The following is a 12794-nucleotide window of genomic DNA, read 5'->3' as shown; positions in this document are numbered from 1 at the left end:
CAGCCGACCTCGCCTTGGCCTGGCACCGCACGCGCGGCCGAGAGAGGAGGGCATCTCTCCACGGGACGCCGCCACCCCCTTCTGGAGCCCCGCCAGCCTCCTCGGGCTTCTCCCTGGCAGGAGCTGCCCGGTCTCCCGGGGGAGGGGAGGGAGGGGAGGGGAGGGGGGTCGCCCCCTCGGCCGGGCTTCCCCAGCGGCGCGGGCGGGGGCGAGGGGGCGTCCCGGTCCCTGCCCCCCCCCCCCGCCTCGCCGGCGCGCCTTTTAGGAGCCCGGGCGGAGGAGGCTCGGCGTGGCCGGGCATGGCTGGCCGCTTGGCCGCAGGAGCAGCCTGAGCGCGCCGGCAGCTGCACGGGCAGCGCGCCGCGGACCCCCTCTGCGCTCCCCGGGCGGACCCCCGCGCTGCCCCCAGGCGCCTTCTCCCCCCAACCACCCACCCCCGAGCTCCCCCGCCTGCCTCGACGCCTTCCCGCCGCCCCCCCCCCCATCGGCTGGGGATGCGTCTCTCGGCAGCGGCGCCCAACTTCTCCCGGGATCGCCTTGGTAAGTCCGGGGAGCGGGGAGGCGCGGGAGCCGGGGCGGGCGGGCGGGCGGGCGGGCGGCGCTGGGGGGTCGCGACGGGGGGTCTCAGACGGGGAGATGCCCGGCGGAGGAGACCGAAACGCCGGGAGAGGGGCCAAGGAGAGAAGCCCGGGCTCTCTCGGCGAGGCCCGGAAAGGGGGGAGGGGCTCGAGGGAGACGATCCTCTGCACATGCTTAGAGGCAGGCTTCCGGGGTGGAAGGGCGGGATCGCTGCCGAGGGAGCCGCTGCTGGCTTTCCGACGGGGCCCAAAGCGGCTCGCGGAAACTTCTGCAAACATCTCACCCCGGGGGGGGGGGGCGGGGGGGTTCTCGTCCGGCTCTCTTCCACTTGGGAAATGTTTAATAGCGCCGTTGGGGAGTTTTCTCCGTGCGTCGTTTGCTTACTGGAGCTGCTGACTAGGGAGAGTGCCTTCACTGAATTTAAATCTTGCTTAAACTTAAAAAAAAAAAAAAGACATTTTATCTTTCAATCCTGAGCTGCAAGTTCAAGTTAACAAATAAAACTCAAGGAGAAGCTTTCTAAAAGAAAACTCAAAAAGGTTTTCTCTCTCTCTTTCTCATAACTGTGGCCTTGGCAAATTAACAGGCGGGCATGGAGTAAACTCTTTCCTCTGCGGCTGACACTATGAATTATATAGTGTATTTCGATGATGTTGGCTTCATACATGATTTCATTTATGTGAACCTTAAGCGTTGCCTGTTTGGTCCCTCTAGTCCTGAGCTGGCCAGTTGTTTGAGAGTTCTGGAAGAACATGCCTCTGCTCTCTTTGTCCCAGAGAGGATATATAAGTTGATGAGCACAGTTTGTGATGCAGTAGCTAGCTGGAAAGTGCGTGCTCAAGATCTCTTTACACCGATTAGTTACGCTGTTAAACAGGCTTCTCCAACATCACGTTGGCTAAAGCCTGGTAAAAAGGTAGTCTCCCTCCCTACCAAACCACATGCAGCATTTGAATCCTATTTATGGGAGGAGGAAGATTGCTAATGCTACATGAGTGATGGCAAACATAGAATGACGAGGTGGTAGTTACTCCTGGTAGCAGGAGCTCTTGGTTACTCTTGCATACTCTTGAGAGCGCACAAGTGTTTGAATTACTTGAGACAGAAGCGAAGCTATTCTTTCTTCAGTTAACAAAAAAATAAAATCAAACTGCCATGGATAGGGTTGCCAACCTCCAGGCACTGGCTGGCGATCTCCTGCTATTACAACTGATCTCCAGCCGATAAAGATTGGTTCCCCTGGATAAAATGGCCGCTTTGGCAATTGGACTCCATGGCATTGAAGTCCCTCCCCAAACCCCGCCCTCCTCAGGCTCTGCCCCAAAAACCTCCCGCTGGTGGTGAAGAGGGACCTGGCAACCCTAGCCATGGACTATTCTCATACCACTTTGCATTAGATCTCATGTATATCCCATATGCATGCATCCCAAATTTTGTGCAATAGCATATAAAGTTTGACCCCTAATGTTGGGCAATTGCAATTAGATAAATCATAATTTGGTCAATTTTAGTCTATTATAAATTTTTGGAAATTTTAATCAGGAATGTTTTTTTGGTTGAATTGCTGAATTTTTTTTCCCTTTTGTATAAATGACACATGTCGGCTTATACTGTATTAATAAATCTGAATCATGCAAAGGAATGCTTCTTGCTGAAGAGCGATCAGCCACCAGAAGACTGACATCCTTGATTCAGTTAGTGTCCATTCTGGATACAGCCTGAAATCAAAACACAGGAAGAGTACCAGTTGACGTCTCCGTTTTCATCTGTAACAAGTTCAACCCGTACTGTAACAAACTCCTTGAATCTGTGGGCTCCTAGAGTTACCTTTGCTTCTTTGGAAGGTTGCCATGCAACCTGAATGTCAGGGGTTATTCTTTACTGCAGAATATCACTGATCTTTCTGAACACGGAGTGGGTTTTTTTCCCTGATTTATCAACCTCACAACCCGATTGTCCTTACAAAGACACTAGCTTGTTCCCTGAACAAATACACTCTGAACTAGCTTTTTCTTCTAGGGTTTCACCTCTCAGAGAACTAGTCACAGAGCTTGTTACATCCAAGGCAGTTTGCATTTTAGACCCCAGATGTGCTCTCGGGCAATTAAATTGGAAGGTGAATAGTAGCCTATGACTGTTCTAGATTCCCATGTGACAAATCAATAAATGGACATCAATGATAACCCAAATATTTATGCTCCAACCTGCTGCAATCACACTCTTTCTCCTTGGAGGGTTGCTTCTAAAGTTTGCTTTGTTTTTTAGAAAAGCGGTGCACTAAGATTAATGCCAGCGATTTAGAATGCATTTCATTTTTACCTCAGAATGTACAGATCATTCTGCATATCAATGTTGTGTCATTTTCCTCTGGAGACACTCGTTCAACAAACTGTCTGTGCCAGACCTTGATCTCTGGAGTGAAATTGGCACACATCTGCCCAGTCATGGTGCTACTGAAAGATGCTTATTATGTTTTCTATCCAACATATGTCAAAAAATGGCAACCAAGCATCTTTGTAATTTGAAAACTGCCAGACACATTTTAGCATGTCCCACAGGAGTCATTCAGATAAATGAGAGTTAAATGGAAATATTTACCTCAGTTGGAGTTACAGAGATCTTCTTATTTTGTTCTTTTCTCCTCCAGTCTCCTTTGGCTTATTAATTTTGCATATGTAACTTGCAGTCCTGTGCAAAAGCCTATGTAAAATGGTCAGTGTAGAAAGGATTGGTTCTGAGCGACATAGATAGGTGATTGTGGTTAGCACCCTTTGCCCTCCCCAAATCTGATGTTTGCTAGTTCTCTGCCAGATATCATACTAGGACCTGCTGTGGAGGGCAATATATTAGTAGAGGGGGTAGATTATTTTGGTTTAGTGTGGTAATCTAAAGGTTATTTTGAGGGACAGAGGTGGGCAGACGTCAGTTTCTTATATGAGTTGAATCTACACTTATGGGTTGAATAAGGAACTGGCTACTGGGAAGCAACTCCAGCCTCATCTACCAATGTAGCCTGATCTTATAGACATTGGAAGCTAAGCAGGGTCAGCCCTGATTGGTTGCTTGGATGATAGACCATGGAGGAAGTCCAAGGTTTCTACACAGAATCAGGTTGCCAGCTCCAGGTTAGGAAATACCTGGAGATTTTGGGGGTGGAGCCTGAAGAGGGTGGGATTTGGGGAGGGGAGGGACTTCAATTGGGCATAATGCCACAGGGTCCACCTTCCAAATCAGCCATTTTCTCCAGCTGAACTGACCTCTGTCACCTGGAGATCAGTTGTAATAGTGGGAGATCTCCAGCCACCACCTGGAGGCTGGCAACCCTGACATAGAGGCAGGCAATGGCAGACCGCCACGGCTCATCTCTTGCCTTGAAAACCCTACGGGATCACCATGACTGTGGTTTGACAGCACTGTCCACCACTACCAATGCAACATTTCAAGTTATCAGCTCCTAACCATATGCATTTTTATTTATTTATTTAGGAGGATTTTTATGCCACACACCACCTCTCCAAAGATCTTCTCCAGGCTGATCCCAAGTAAAACAATAAAACAAAACAATAAAACACAATCATTAAAAATAAGCTAGGCCATAAAAACTGTCCCTCCCTTCCACTAACCCCGACCTCCTCAGGCTCTGCCCCCAAAACCTCCCACCAGTGGGGAAGAGGGACCTGGCAACCCTATCTGCAACAAGGTGAGCTCCTTGTGATGAAAAAAAAAGTTGTGCTAATTGCACAACTTTTGCATGCCAAAAGAAAATAGTTGTTGTGAATGATAACAATTAAATTACAATTGTATAATTTAAGACCAAGACTGGTGAACATGGTTATCATTCACACATAGTTGGAGTTGCAGGGCTGAGAGAGAAGAGTTCGCCTAAAGTCATCTAGGGAATTTTGGCAGAGGCAAGGCTTGAACTGGGGGCTTCATGATTGATGGATCACTTTTTTAAAAAAATAAATAAGGTGCCAGCAGCAACCCAGAAATGAAAACAATCATGCAGATGTGTTAATTCCATCTGCTTCTTGCATTCATAGTTGGTCAATCTAATTATAGTTGTCCATTTTGTCTGTGCTTTTAGAGGGCCCCGGGAGATTACTGGGGAAATAGACTGAACCTATAATAGCCGAGTTCATACCTGCTTTTGTTATTCCCAGCTCTTTATGTGTCTGCAATTAACAAATAAAGAGACCTTTGCTAGGTGGTCTGTAATGCAGGCTTCACTGGTTTGCTTAAAAGCTATAGGTAAGAACAAATCAGTGGGACATCTTTAAATAACAGGAACTCTCTGGCAGCAAACCTCTCCCCAAACAAAGATTAACTCCCTTGGGGAACAAAGTTATGCCGAATGCACAAAACACATTTACATGCCAAAGAGGGTAAGTCTTATTATGTGAATAAATTGCAACTCAGAAGCATTAAAGCACCCTCCAGATTTAGAAATGGAACCATTTTCTGGTTTTTTGTTTGTTTGTTTTTACTTGAAGCTTTTGTCAAGCTTGAAGACTGGTTCATTTTAGCTACATATAAAAAGAGCCACCTTTTCCCTTGCCAGGTGTGTGATTGGGATGGGCATGATTATTTTTCATCTAGTAATTTAGATTTCCTAGAGTGGCTTTGCACAACAGTCCTCCTTCCCGCCACTAAAGATGCTTGCTTGAACTGGTAGAGTAATCATCTCTAATTGCAAATGTTTAATCAAAGAGGAGAAAATGTGAGAAGAGGAGACAAATCCCAAACTGTAAGGCTAAAAGTGAAAGGCACACTATCTTTTGAAGCAACTGTGACTTCATTTATATTGTTACAATTGGGGAGACAGAAGGAGGCATTTTCTCTGACAAGTTTGCATTTCTCATATTGTAAGTTACCTTTAATTTCATCATCAAGGCAACTCAGTGGCAAATTTATTTGAGGTGAATGGCTTTGTTAGCTTGTTTTTATAATTAAAAGGTAAAAGCAGACCCCTTTGCAAGCACCAGGTCATTACTGACCCATGGGGTGGCGTCACATCATGACATTTACTAGGCAGATGGGGTGGTCTGCCATTGTTTATGGGGTGGTTTGCCATTGCCTTCCCTAGTCGTCAACACTTACCCCCAGCAAGCTGGGTACTCATTTTACTAACCTCGGAAGGATGGAAGGCTGAGTCAGCCTTGAGCCAGCTACCTGAAACCAACTTCCGTCAGGATCAAACTCAGGTCCTGAGCAGAGCTTTGACTGCGGTATTGCAGCTTACCACTCTACGCCGCAGGGCTCAATATTAATAATACTTAGCATTTATCTGGTACTTTGTGAACACATGAAGCTTATGTTTAGGCACTGTGTCTATCAAGGTCAGTACAGTCAACTCTGACTGGAAGGGGCTCTCTAGGATCTCCAATAGAGGTCTTTTTCATGTAATTTCAGCTACAGGTGTTTCATATCATCTATTACCTGATCTTTTTTTTTCAAAGCTGGAGATGTCAGAGATTATACCTGGGACCATCTGCATACAAAGCAGATGCTTTACCACTGATACACAGCCTCCCTCCCAACACACTTTGTGAATGAACAAAATATTCATGGCATAGGGTTACTATCTTCAAGATGGGCCATACTCCCAGAATTACAACTAAGGGAAAGGTCAAACACATGCAACCACTTAACATAGTAATATTTATTGTCCTAAAGTTAGGGACTGTTTTTCCATAGCCATAGTATTTAAATATCCTGTGGCAGCTGCCATAGAGCTAACTTTCCACCACCCCTTAATACTGTATTTATTTATTTAAAACATTTTTATGCCTCTTTTCTACCCAATCACTGTCCCCAAAAGCAGTGGACATAAAAAAACATTAAAACATATGAATAATTAAAAAAATGTGTAAATTTATAAAATAATTCAATAAGAACATGTAAACAAACCACACTAGAATCAGGGAGGAGGGCCAGTAACCATTTTGGGTGTGTGCCAAATGAAACAAAAAATGTCTTCTCCTGTTGGCAGAAGACAATGACTGAGGAAGACAGATGAATCTCCCTGGGGAGGAAGTTCCAAAGTTTTGGTGCCATGACCAAGAAAGCCAAATCTCAGGCTGCTACTCGTCTAGCCTCAGATGGTCAATAGGGAAGAAAAGGTATGCTATAAACTTATCATAAGATAAACACCATCAGCATAAGTCAAGTTAAGAACTTTGAAGGAAACTTAACTCATTCACATTCCCAATATGATACTGCTGGATCTGTGTGAATCCAGCCGAAATCATCATAGCCAACCACTCTCTAAGCAAAGTATACACTTTTCACTGGAGATATAGCTTCTTGCACATGAGCAACTCATAGATTTAGTTAAGTTTTTAAAGCTAGCAGAAAGGTAAAATCCCGTCAGAAGAATGAAAGATATAATTATTCTAATTGTACAGAATTATCTTCTTGTAAATGGAGAAGGCGCATGGATGCCTCCAAAGAATTTGTACGGGTGAGCCAAAAACTCCCATGTGTTCAAGCACAATATCCAAGATAATGTGAGAACACTTTTTTTTCACAATGCAACATTGAAGCAGTAACTGGTTTTTGATAGCTGCCCCATTGCTATGAAGGTTGCTTTCACAGGGAATTCATCAAAGCTTCACCATCCTGCAAAAGTAAACAAGACCCGTTTCAGTCAGCAATGGTTGTCTTATAGTGGCTGGCATTTTTTTAAAAGTAGCAATAGGCTGATTCTGTAATAAAATAACTGTAATATTGCGTGTGTGAAGTGCTGTCAAATCATAGCCTACTTATGGCAACCTCACAGGGTTTTGAAGGCAAGAAACTAACAGAGGTGGTTTGCCATTGCCTGCCTTTGCATGGCGACCCTGGAATTCCTTGGTGGTCTCCCATCCAAATACTAACCAAGGCCAACCCTGCTTAGCTACTGAGATCGGGCTAGCCTGGGCCATCCAGGTCAGGGTAATCTGTAAATGGAAAGTTCACCTCTACATTGCCTCTACAATTGCTGTTAAGAACATAAGAAATTGCCTGTTTGATTAGACCAGTGGTCCATCTAATTCAGTATCCTGTTCCATACAGTGGTCTACTAGGGTTGTCAACTCTGTGTTGGAAAATTCCTGGAGATAAGGGGATGGAGCCTGGGGAGGGACCTCAACAGGGTATTATACCAGAGTTCATGTCCAAAGCAGGCATTTTCTCCAGGGGGAACTGATTTGTATTGTCTGGATACCAGTTGTAATTCCAGGAGATCTCCAGTTTCCACCTGGAGGCCAGCAACCTTGTGGCCAACCAATTACCCTGGAGGACCAACAAACTGGCTTATTCTCTTGATGTACCCTCATAGAACTGATATTCAGAGGTTTACTGTAATAGGATATGGAATTTCCTTTCAGTCATCAAGGCTAGGAGCCTTTGATGAGCCTATCTTCCATGCATTTTCTAAAACTATGCTAATAAGAACATATTAAATTTTGATCCTTTGTTGTCAGGCCATTTAAGCTGGGCGGTCCTTATAGCCTTATAATAGACCTATTGGCTGCTAGTCATGCAAATACCGGTAAGTCTGAAGAGGATAGAGGTTAGTGTGAGGGCTGCTGATACTTGAAGCTCAATGAAGGAAAACCACAATATGCATTTTGTAGTGGGAAGGAACAATGAAGGGGTTCTCTCAACCCTTCAGCAGGTGAAAGATTATTAATTGCCCATTTAATTTATGGGTGAAGGACACCTTTTGGAGTCAGCTCCAATCCTGTCACAATCAGGGAGAAGGAATATGAAGACAGAATACAGAAAAAGCCACTTAATTGACTTTATTTATATCCTGCCTTTTAGCCCAATGGGGACTCAAAGCAGCTTGCATCATTTTCCTCTCCTCTGTTTTATCCTCACAACAACCCTGTGAGGTAGATTAGGCCGAGAGTGTGTGACTAACCCAAGGTCATGCAGCAAGCTTCCAAGGGCACAAGTGGAGATTCGAACCTGGATTTCCCAGATCCTAGTCTAGTACTTTAACCACTACACCACACAGGCTCTCCTGAAGGAAGAAGGAAAAGAACAGCTCCATTGCTTTAATGTTGAAACCAGTCAGGAAGCCTGGCCAAGAAACTTTTATTGGGGTCAAGCAGTACAACAGACTTCCATGGTGAACTGGTCACTTCCCCTTGAATTCTCCTCATTGACAAGAGTTTTGTGGTGGTGGTGCTGTCCTGCCAGATCCAGTTCAGGACCAGTGTGGCTCAAGTTGTGACAATGTTTCACAGAGTGCGTCAGAAATGAATAGTCAGGCATTGTCTGAATGACCAGTAGGCGGTGAATTGGAATGCTGGGTTGGCTGTCAGAACTATCTCAAGCTAGTTTATAGCCAGGCTACTTAAATGAAAAAAGAAGCTGAATTGTGTTAACAGGACCTCCCACCCATGCATGGAATGTGTGGGGTCAGATGACACTATCCTGCTCACAGGGTGTGCCTGTCAAACCTCCACACTTGTATGAGTTGGTGTAACATTTGAATAGGGTACACGTCCATAAAATCAAACACATAGGTTCAAATCATGTAGCTGATGCTTGAATTTATGTTTGGGATATGGTTTGTATTGTTCAGATATACACACAAGGGTACTTTCCATGAGGACATCTTATTCAAACATGACACCCGTGATTTATGGGGCACATGTGCCCAGAAGTCTGGAAGCATGGTTTCTCCCCCACCATTCAGAGAACAATCTGTAAGAGGAAATATTAAACCAAGTAGAAATTTATATTTGAAAAGGACTATTCCTCAACACTGCAATGCTGTCATCTGATAGGATACTCTTTAGAGTGCCCAAAGCCAATAATAAACAAACGATGGACACAGTACCTCTGAAGAAATGGCATAAGTGTTTTCTAAATAAAGAAGTATATATCATAGCTAGTAAACCCAAAAGATGCACTGTTACATCCTATAACACTGTTATATCCTATAACAGAAGGTCAGAAGATTTTACACAGGAGAAGAATGTGCACAAAAATCACAGCATAGTTAAACAATACACCTACTCTTAACTACTGTCATGCAACATTAAAACGAAACCATCGGTGTATGTATAAATTATAAAGAGACATTGAGTGGGGTGGGCAAACAAGAAAGAAAGCATTCTCTTAAATACTGAGTATGGTAGATCCAGCATAATAATTGGAAATTAGGCAATATGACCTTACTATCACTTCTCAGCTGTACTTCTGGGATTCTATAAATTGACATGAACAAGGTTAACTCATCTTAGTTAACCTTTCTTTTCTCCTAAATTTGATAGCTGAAAAAAAACAAACCAGAATACATTCCTATAAATATGAGTCTTCTCTCAAATTATGGAACAAATTATGAACTGATCTCTATAGGCTGGAGATCAGTTGTAATAGCAGGAGATCTCCAGCTAGAACCTGGAGGCTGGCAACCCCACTCAGCATTCATGTACACGAAGTTACTACCTCACATGAAATGCTATTTAATTATTTATTCAAGCATTTTTATGCAGCATTCCTCCCCAAAGGGACCTAATGTGGCTTACAGAAAATTTCAAATAAAACCATTTAAATAAATAAGACAAAGAAAGAAAACAGGCTTATTTGGGTTGGTCTTGGCTCACTGAGCTGCCAACCACAGGCCTCAAGCTGTGAGCCATGGGCTCCAATTCAAGGGTCAAGAACCCTTTTGACTCTTTTGGATTGCTGCTCTGACCACATCCTGGCTAAGTACCTGCAAAGTACCCTAAGTACCTTCTATGTGTGCAATATTAGCACAATGTCTGCTTGGGATTTGGCTCTGGTGCATTGCATATGTAACAGGTCTAAGTGTGAGGTGCAATGCTTCACAGATACCTCTTCCAGCTTACTAGTGTACATTTAAATCAGACCTTAGACCGGGACTAAACATGCAAGAGAATGAAGTGGGAGTCAGGTAGAAGAAGAAGAGTTGGTTTTGATATGCCAATTTTCTCTACCTTTTAAGGAGAATCAAATCAGTTTACAATCTCCTTCCCTTCCTCTCCCCACAACAGACACCTTGTGAGGTAGGTGAGGTTGAGAGAGCTCTAAGAGAACTGTGACTAGCCCAAGGGACCCAGCTGGCTTCATGCGTAGCAGTGGGGAAACCAACCCAGTTCACCAGATTAGAGTCCTCCGCTCATGTGGAGGAGTGGGGAATCAAACCCCTGTTCTCCAGATTAGAGTCCACCACTCCTGACCATTACACCACGCTGGCTCTCTGGTAGTAGAATACTGAAGTGGTAGGATAGGCTGTGCCACTTCAGACTGGAAATTGTGGTGGATTTGGGTTTAGAATGCCCTTCTGTAACAAGCTCTCTATAAATAGAAATGTTGCCCACAAGGGGAAAAGGCAAAGAGTTGGGATGGAATCCTTCAGCGCTGGTTTTCTGTTTGCAGTGAGTTTTTAACATAGGGTAACATAACATAGGGAAACTGTGATCCCTTACCTGTAGTATGAAGTGGTGCAGGCCATTTTATTACCTCAGTATCCTGCCACCTCATCCCACTGCATATATAAACCAGGCCTGGCTTAAATCCGGCAGCTGTATCTAAGTAGGCGTGATAGCGAAACCCACCAATAAGCTACTCGCTCAAGTTATTATAAGGTTAAACCAGTTACAACTTAGTGATAATAGTAATAAGCTGATGTAGCCATTTTTAAATTTCTTTTTGATACCTTAAATTGTTATTGTAATCAGTTTTCATTTGTTGCTGCCACGGATTATTCTTGTCTCTTTTTTATACCCGTTTTACATACACACCATTTCTATTATATTTTAACACTATATATACGTTGTGCACCACTTATAAACCATTGAGACACATTTTATGCAAGAATCACATTTTAAATGTTGCAGTTTTTGTCTGGAAGGAAACAAAACTGACATGAAAACGAAGACCCGCCGTTTCGTTTCTCAAAAAGGAACAGCCAAATCGAAATGGGGGTATTCAACCTGAACCAGCCACGTTTTGAAACTTGCTCCCGTAACTACTTTATAAGGCACTTGGGTTTAAAATGAGATACGCACAAAGGGAATAAGACAAATAAAACCAAATTCCAATGCTAGTGCAATGTATGGTCGTAGCTCACTTCAGATCAGTTACCAGGTATCTTTCTGAGATAAACCAAATATCAGCCGACAACTTTCCGCTTGTCCTCGGCTGTTTCTCCGCCTCCCACTGTTAGAATCCAATTGTTGAGAGAATGCTCAGGTGCTCCAATCAGATTTGCCCATCTGACATCTTTAGCAGCATTTCCCCCCTAGATTAATTTTGTAGCTCACCGTGATGGCCCATAGCAATTATATACAGCTGAGCATTTCATTACAGGAAGGAATGGTTCAACCCTTCCTCTCACAGCACCACAGCCTTGATCTAATCAGCCTGCCCCCCCCTCCCCAACCAGCTGTTTTGAAAAGAAATGTGAAGAGGAGGGATATGTCTATATGGGGCTTTATTCTTTATTTATTATGCTTATGAACACATGATACTTCCTCATTCTGAGAACGGCTCATTCTTTGCTTGCTTGTTTATTTCGTATATTTATTGAGAAAGCAATCCTAAACAGGATCTCACTCTGGTCTATTCACTGGGGTGTACTCCCAAGAAAGTGCTCACAAGATTGCACTGTAGGTATATATATTTTAGCCCACCCCTCCTATAAGGAGCTCAGAGCAGTACATGCATCATACTGTACATACAGTATGTACATCATACTGCACATTCTCTTTTCCTCCATTTTATCCTCACAATATTGCTGTGAGGTAGGCTAGTCTGAGAGACTGACTGATCCAAGATCACCCAATAAGTTTCATGGATTTGAACCAGGGTCTCCCAGATCCTAGGTGGACACTCTAACCATTATATAAGGTTGCCAACCTCCAGGTGGTGGCTGGAGATTTCCTAGGATTATAACTGATCTCCTTAAGGTTGCCAGCACTGGGTTAGAAAATACCTGGAGATTCTGGGGGTAGAGCCTGAGAAAGGTGGAGTTTGGGGAGGAGAGGGACTTCAGTGAGGTATATACCATAGAGTCCAACTTTTAAAGCAGCCATTTTCTCCAGGTGAACTGATCTCTGTCAGTAGCGGGAGATCTCCAGCTACTGCTTGGAGGTTGGCAACCCTAGATCTTCAGGCGATAGGGATCAGTTCACCTGGAGAAAAGGGCCACCTTAGAAGGTGGACTCCAGAGGCATTATACCCCACTGAAG

The 12794-nt window shown here is 44.1% G+C and overlaps 1 protein-coding gene across 1 annotated transcript in view; it reads left to right on the top strand.

Moving 5' to 3' along the window:
- Nucleotides 1-481: 481 nt before the first annotated feature.
- The window catches only part of MME (membrane metalloendopeptidase), a 77599-nt gene continuing 65286 nt past the window's right edge, over nt 482-12794 (top strand). Inside the window, exon 1 of the mRNA XM_056849348.1 lies at nt 482-540. The gene's annotated coding sequence lies outside the window, so the exon portion shown is untranslated. The remainder of the gene's footprint in view (nt 541-12794) is intronic.

Source organism: Euleptes europaea, chromosome 5 (assembly GCF_029931775.1).
Source record: "Euleptes europaea isolate rEulEur1 chromosome 5, rEulEur1.hap1, whole genome shotgun sequence".
In the NCBI taxonomy this organism is placed as follows: Eukaryota; Metazoa; Chordata; class Lepidosauria; order Squamata; family Sphaerodactylidae; genus Euleptes; species Euleptes europaea.
The sequence above is the reverse complement of the archived record's forward strand: the minus strand, read 5'-3'. Positions and strand labels throughout refer to the sequence as shown.